The sequence below is a fragment of the Schistocerca gregaria genome, unplaced genomic scaffold (genome assembly GCF_023897955.1).
Source record: "Schistocerca gregaria isolate iqSchGreg1 unplaced genomic scaffold, iqSchGreg1.2 ptg000737l, whole genome shotgun sequence".
Classification (NCBI taxonomy): Eukaryota; Metazoa; Arthropoda; class Insecta; order Orthoptera; family Acrididae; genus Schistocerca; species Schistocerca gregaria.
This window is the reverse complement of record NW_026062113.1, coordinates 287,150-293,788: the sequence shown is the minus strand read 5'-3', so window position 1 is coordinate 293,788 and position 6,639 is coordinate 287,150.

Below are 6,639 nucleotides of genomic sequence, written 5' to 3'. Positions count from 1 at the left end.
CTTAGAGGGCTGGGAGAGTTTCTCTGAAGGAGCGTCGGAGGCTGACGACGACGCAGAAGCCCTACGACCAGCAGGTGGATGAACCTTCAGCCACTGGCTGACATCCGGCGGGGTAGCAGAAGAAACGGAAGAAGGGAGGGCCCCGAGGGACCCCTTCCGCGAGAGAGGAGCCGGCAGAGACGACGCCGGCGGAGACGACGCCGGCAGAGAAGGGGGAGGGGGAGGGGGAGGGATCGAGCCCCCTGGTTTTGGAGCAGATGTCACTCCTGAAGCATGTGCGGGGGGAGTGACAGAAGGGGGTTTGCCCCCAACTGCTAAGGGGGCAACAGAGGAAGGCTTGCCCCCAGACACAAGGGGGGCAGACAGAGATGGACGGCCCCGAGGGCCAACTGAAGGCGGCACAGAGGAGGCGACAACTGCCGCCCGCGAGGGCGACGATAACGTAGCTGCAGCATAAGAAGTTTGAAGAGGGACAGGATGCAACCTTTCAAATTTCAGTTTTGCCTCGCGATAAGTAAGCCGGTCCAGGGTCTTAAATTCCATAATCTTCCGCTCCTTATGAAGAACGGGGCAGTCCGGCGAGCATGGAGAGTGGTGTTCCCCACAGTTGACACAGACAGGCGGAGGCGCACATGGAGAATCGGGATGGGAGGGGCGTCCGCAATCTCGACATGTGGCACTGGATGGGCAACGGGAGGACATATGCCCAAACTTCCAGCACTGGAAGCACCGCATCGGGGGAGGGACGTATGGCTTGACGTCACAACGGTAAACCATTACCTTGACCTTCTCAGGCAATACAGCACCCTCGAAGGCCAAGATAAAGGCACCGGTGGCCACCCTGTTGGTCTTGGGTCCTCTGTGCACACGACGGACAAAATGCACACCACGTCGTTCCAAGTCAGCTCTCAGCTCGTCATCGGACTGTAACAAGAGGTCGCGATGGTAAATAATCCCCTGGACCATATTTAAGCTACTGTGGGGAGTGACGGTAACAGGGACATATCCCAGCTTATCACACAAGAGCAACGCCCGTGACTGGGCTGGGGAGGCCGTCTTGAGGAGGATGGACCCATTCCTCATTTTAGACAAACCCGCCACTTCCCCAAACTTATCCTCCAGGTGTTCCACAAAAAACATAGGCTTTGTCGAAAGAAAGGAGTCACCATCACTTCTGCTGCAGACAAGGTATTGTGGTACATAAGGCTCCTGCTTGGCAAAAGATCTGCGTCCCTCCCATGGCGCAGCCAACGAGGGGAACGACTGAGGATCATATTGTGCAGCATCGAATTCAATTTTACCTCGCTTAGAGACGCTGGTGGCAGTGCGGCCACCAGCTTGCTGAGATTTATTGCGCTTCATTGCGCCACATCCGCCCAGATGCCACCTACTCCGAACGAGGGCTCTCCCCAAGGGCGCCACCCAGCCAAAGCAACGGGTACCTGGCCGATATCCCATTGCCCGGAGTCCCCGTGCCCCAGACAAGATGGGCACATACTCCTTGGCATGCATGGGGAGGAAACAGCTCTGGCATCTGTAGTGCGATCCCTGCGTGGTCAGGGGGCTACCACCAAGAGGGTACATGACGACCCCACCACAACGGACTGGCTACCGTGCTGGATTTTAGGTGTTGAAAGGGTCCACAATTGCCGTGGGCGCTAAGAAGGGGATTGCGCATAAGACGAGGAGGCAACCCAGAAGACATGGGGTGTAAATCCCTCCACACGACAATAGATAGCATGCAATATGGAGGTGCACGATGGACCAATAGAAAAACACCACGTAAGGCGTCCTTCCCCAAATGGCACGCACTAACAACGGAAATTTTGAAAATGGCAGGTCAAACCCAAGTGGGGACCATCACATAAGGCCGAAACTTTGAAGACTCCTTTTAGTCGCCTCTTACGACAGGCAGGAATACCGCGGGCCTATTCGTACCCCCGAACCCGCAGGGGGGACACCTGAGGTGTCCCATGCTTTGCACCAGATTCTCCACCACTTCTACACCTCAAGGGAGCAGCTTTAAGACATCTGACCATAGCCAACAGTGAGCAAATGTTGGCTAGCTGCAGCCAGCTCCTACTGCAACCCCACACAGCATGCACACATACATCCTAAAACTACTAACTTGATAAAACATACAAGCATAGAGAAACTACTGTCCAATGGAGGCTAACATGTTACTGAGCTACAGAAACACTGCCTCTACAATTCAGTCACCAAAAATTTGAACTTACACATCTTAAAAAACATGCAAGGAATATTAGAATTAAACTAAGGAAAAACAAAAAGCTGTCAAGGGGCGTAAGTGTTCTGGGCAGTGGGGATATAAATACGGTGGGGTGTGGCTGAGCACTGAGCCCTAGTGCCAGTCAGTCCAGTCCTGTATTGCTGAGCTCTTGCATTGGCCAAAGCAATGTGATCATTTTGTGGACAGTCACAAGTTTTGTAACAAACTGCACACGAAATTTGCAATAACCAATCTATCAGTCAAGTTCATACAACTCTGATATCTGATGGAAACTTACATAAGAATGTAATCATGAAATAACTTCCTGGTTCTGTCAATGTTTGCAACAAGTTCATTTGTCACAACAGAGGGTCGTTTCCTTCACCACGGACTTTTGTCTGACCTTCACGAAACAAACAGCAACATTATTTTATAGCATTGTCACGCAAAGATCTATTCATATATTGTATGAAGTGCACTATGAATGTCTACAGCTCGCACCAGTGAGTGGTTCACAGAATGAAATTTTAATATGGCTGGCTTTCCTTTGATTGCAGTCATTTCAGTTACAGTGAAAACAGATCAATAACCTTCCTGTGGCACTGCCAGGTTTATACTGAGCCAGGTGACAGCCATGCTGAAATCACTAAGCCTACTCATTTGTGCACCAGACACCAATGCTACTTCCAAATAGCCCTCACTTCCTTTAAACTTGAAGGTCTGATGTATTTTTTTTAAATAAGTAATGTTCTGAAATAAAACAAGTAGATTTTATTAGCAATTTTATTTTTAAATGAAAGCCTGAACTTTAGATTAAAATACTGGTTTTCATGTAAAAACAAAATTACTACAAAAATCTAGTTTTATTTTCATTTCAAATAGCAGTTAAATCTCTCTTATGTAAGTTCCCAAACCCATTATATCCTTTTCACACCATCTGGCTACAATTGCGTACATTAAATTTTACTGTGTCTTATCTGCAACAGAAGCATTTTTTCCAATGGAAACCTGAAGTACACATTTGTGAATGTGTGGACTACATCACACACAGGTGCTGCCAACTGTTGGCCATCACTATGATAGTATCATTAAGCCAACATAGCAATGAATAGCAGCTCATGACCAACATAATATAAGGCTGTAGTTGGTTACTGTTCCACTGCATAACTGAATATTGTTATTTTGGATGGTACTCAATGGGCATCGAGAATATTTCATAATTAGTTATTTTAGTCAATAAAATAAAGCCAAGTGTACAAAGTATGTTTTGAAAACAAGTACACATTTCTGTATAAATCTTGCATCTAAAGCCATTAATCATCTAAAAACATTACCACAAAGAATTTTCCTTCCTCCTCCAGTAAACATTCAGGTCTGAAAGCCATATAAAGAGGCACTGTGATAAAAATGATAAATGCTGTTATATGGCCATAGAACCCTTCCAATGGAGCACTGAGAATGTTATGCCTCCACGCAATTTTAGACACCCATTGGAAGCTGTCTTCCTAAGACACCAGTTGTATACCCACTTCCAGCAGGCTGCCAACAAAGGATTGACACCTCACAATCCCATATTATAAGCAGCTAAGAATTTCTAACATGACTAGTTGAGTAACAATATTGCAACTCCTGGCCATGTTCAGTCCTCCTCCCCTTACCCTTTCACATGGGCCCATAGGTACCTCCCCTGAAACAAATTGTGTGCCTATTTCACAAAAATCTAGTAGGATTTCCTTTTCAAGTGTCAACATTTTTCTTATTGGATTCACTAATGACTAGGTACAATGTCAACACTTTAGCCACTCCATATTCCTCATGAAGCACACAGGGCCTACTGTTGCATCTGAAGTCCGACACACCCAACTCCATAGTGATATGGAGCTATTTGAATGATTGTTTACTTTTCTTGCCTGGTGAGGATGATTCTATTGAGCACTACCTCCATTTTCTGAAGGTTAATGGAACATCAAGTTCTGAGACTTTTTGCAATTGAACATGTATTCTGCAGGAACTATCTACCTGGACATCCACTAAGACATTTTTCAGATACACACATCAAACACTACTTACTCTAGTACTGTCACAGACTTATCCTACCCCATTAGATGGCAGGTCACCTGTTATAGCAGCCATGTCATATACTAACTCTGCTGCACACAATGCACAGTGTTTTATGTTGGTATGGCTACTAACCAGCTGTTCACCAGGACAAATGGCCACCACCAACTAAGAACAAAGTTGACAACCTGGTGGCACAAAATGCTGAATTTCAATGGCTGGTTTACAACCTTAGCCAACTGGATACTTCCATCCAACACCAGCTTCTCTGAACTACAAAGACGGGCACTACCATTACAACTTATCCTCTGTTCCCATAATCATCCTAACTTCAGTCTCATGTAAACCATTGTCTCTCTACCCTAAGCAACAGTTTCCCCTTCCTCTGTCCTGCCTCTCCCCCTCCCCCCAAATTCACATCCCCTTATTGCCTTCAACATGTGCCACTTCCCCCCTGGCCTCTACAACTATACCTGCAAGCCCTCCCTTTCACATTCCTAGCCAGCAAACTGGCCTCCCTCCAAACCATTAGCCACCCACCCCCAGTCCCTCTCCCTGCCTCTCACTTCCTCTGCACTTTCCCCATCCTCCCAACAAGCCTACTTGCCACTAAACAGAATGCCACTGTCAGTCTAGTTGAGATCGCACACACTGTGTGTGTGTGTGTGTGTGTGTGTGTGTGTGTGTGTGTGTGTGTGTGTGTGTGTGTGTGTGTGTGTGTGTGGGCGCGCGCTAGCTCGCTCTTATCACTATGCTGACTGATGGTAATTCCTCACAAAGTTTGTGGGAATCAACAACACAATTTAGCATTCAGAGTTCCTGATCATAACTGTGTGAAAAGGCCATTCAACAAAAATACTTTTATTTTAATTATTTCCAACTCAGACTTTCTTATATCTACAAATATCTCCCTCCAGTGAGAATACAAAACAAGCAGCCTTTCTCAACTTTATATCACCCATCAAATTTACCAAGTTAAGGATCCCATTTGTGCAATAAAGCTTCGAAGAGGACACACAAGATTAATGTAAACAGTATCTTTACTAGACCTGTTGCACCTTATAATTGTTCTGTCCGCAAAATGCAGTCTTCATTCACCTTCCCCACATTTTCTAGGTGATGGGAGCCAATTTAAGTTATTTTTAACAGCACTCCCTAGGTACTTAGCTGAATAACCTTTAAATTTGTGTAATTTACTGTGTAACCAACATTACTAGAAATTTTTATCACTAATGTGGAGGACCTGATTCTTTAACGTACAGGGCAATTTCCAGTTTTTTGATCGTGATACCTTGTCTATACTTTTAATTGGATCTTCTAATAACTTTACAACACAGAGCAGCCTTAGGATGTTTAAAAATGATGCCATTTACTGTCTCCTAAATCATTAATATAACCCTCTTCCATTCTCACTTTATAACATTTCCTTGGGGAACCTCAGATGTAACTGGTTTTATCAGATGACTTCCTGGCAATGTTCATGAGCTGTAACGTCTACAGGAAATACAGTCTGCCAGACAATAACTCTCCTCTGAACATATGAGTTTTTGCCAGGCACTTAGAACAGTGCCTTTAGTTTGGAACACATGAACATGAATTCAGGGTGATGCATCCTGCCATTATGTACTCTAAGAATAGTATTCCATTTAATGTAAGAATAAAAGTGCTGATTTTACAAGTTCACCATTTACTATTTTTATTATGTTTTGGATGAAAAATTTCTCCATGCTTGATCCTGTTAAAGAGGACAACAGTAGGTAGAGTCACAATATCTGTGCTTGAATGCATAAGACATCCTTATAAAGTTCAAGGTGCCTTCATATCCTTTTAAGCAGGATGTCTACCAAAGTATCTTTAAGGCTAATGGCCATTTGGGATCTCATTATTACTCTTAAGTGTTTTATTCCATTAATTTTAATTTTCTAGCACTTTAAGGACCTTTTGGCTGTATGTGATACTTTTTCACAACAAATTTGCATTACTTTATAATTAACTGTAAGTGATGACAAGCAGCACACCCATTACACGAAGAGCTAAAGGGGCAAATTCAAAGGTTCTACCTCAAACCTTAAGCCCTTTGGGAGGGGGGGGGGGGGGGGGGGAGGCAGGAAAGAAAAAACAGCACAGCCTTGGGGATTTGAGCAAATGTATAGCATTTGGGCTGATGCAGGTGTCCAAGAGGTTACCTATCAATGACAAAATGCATCCACCTAGACAGTACATGACTCACCTTAAGGTTGATAGGCATTTGTTGTTTCTTCTGGTTTGCACACTAAGAATTACTTCAGGAGAACAGCATGTTTCCCATACTGAGGCAACAGTTTAAACCTGGCATTTACAAAAATGGATCC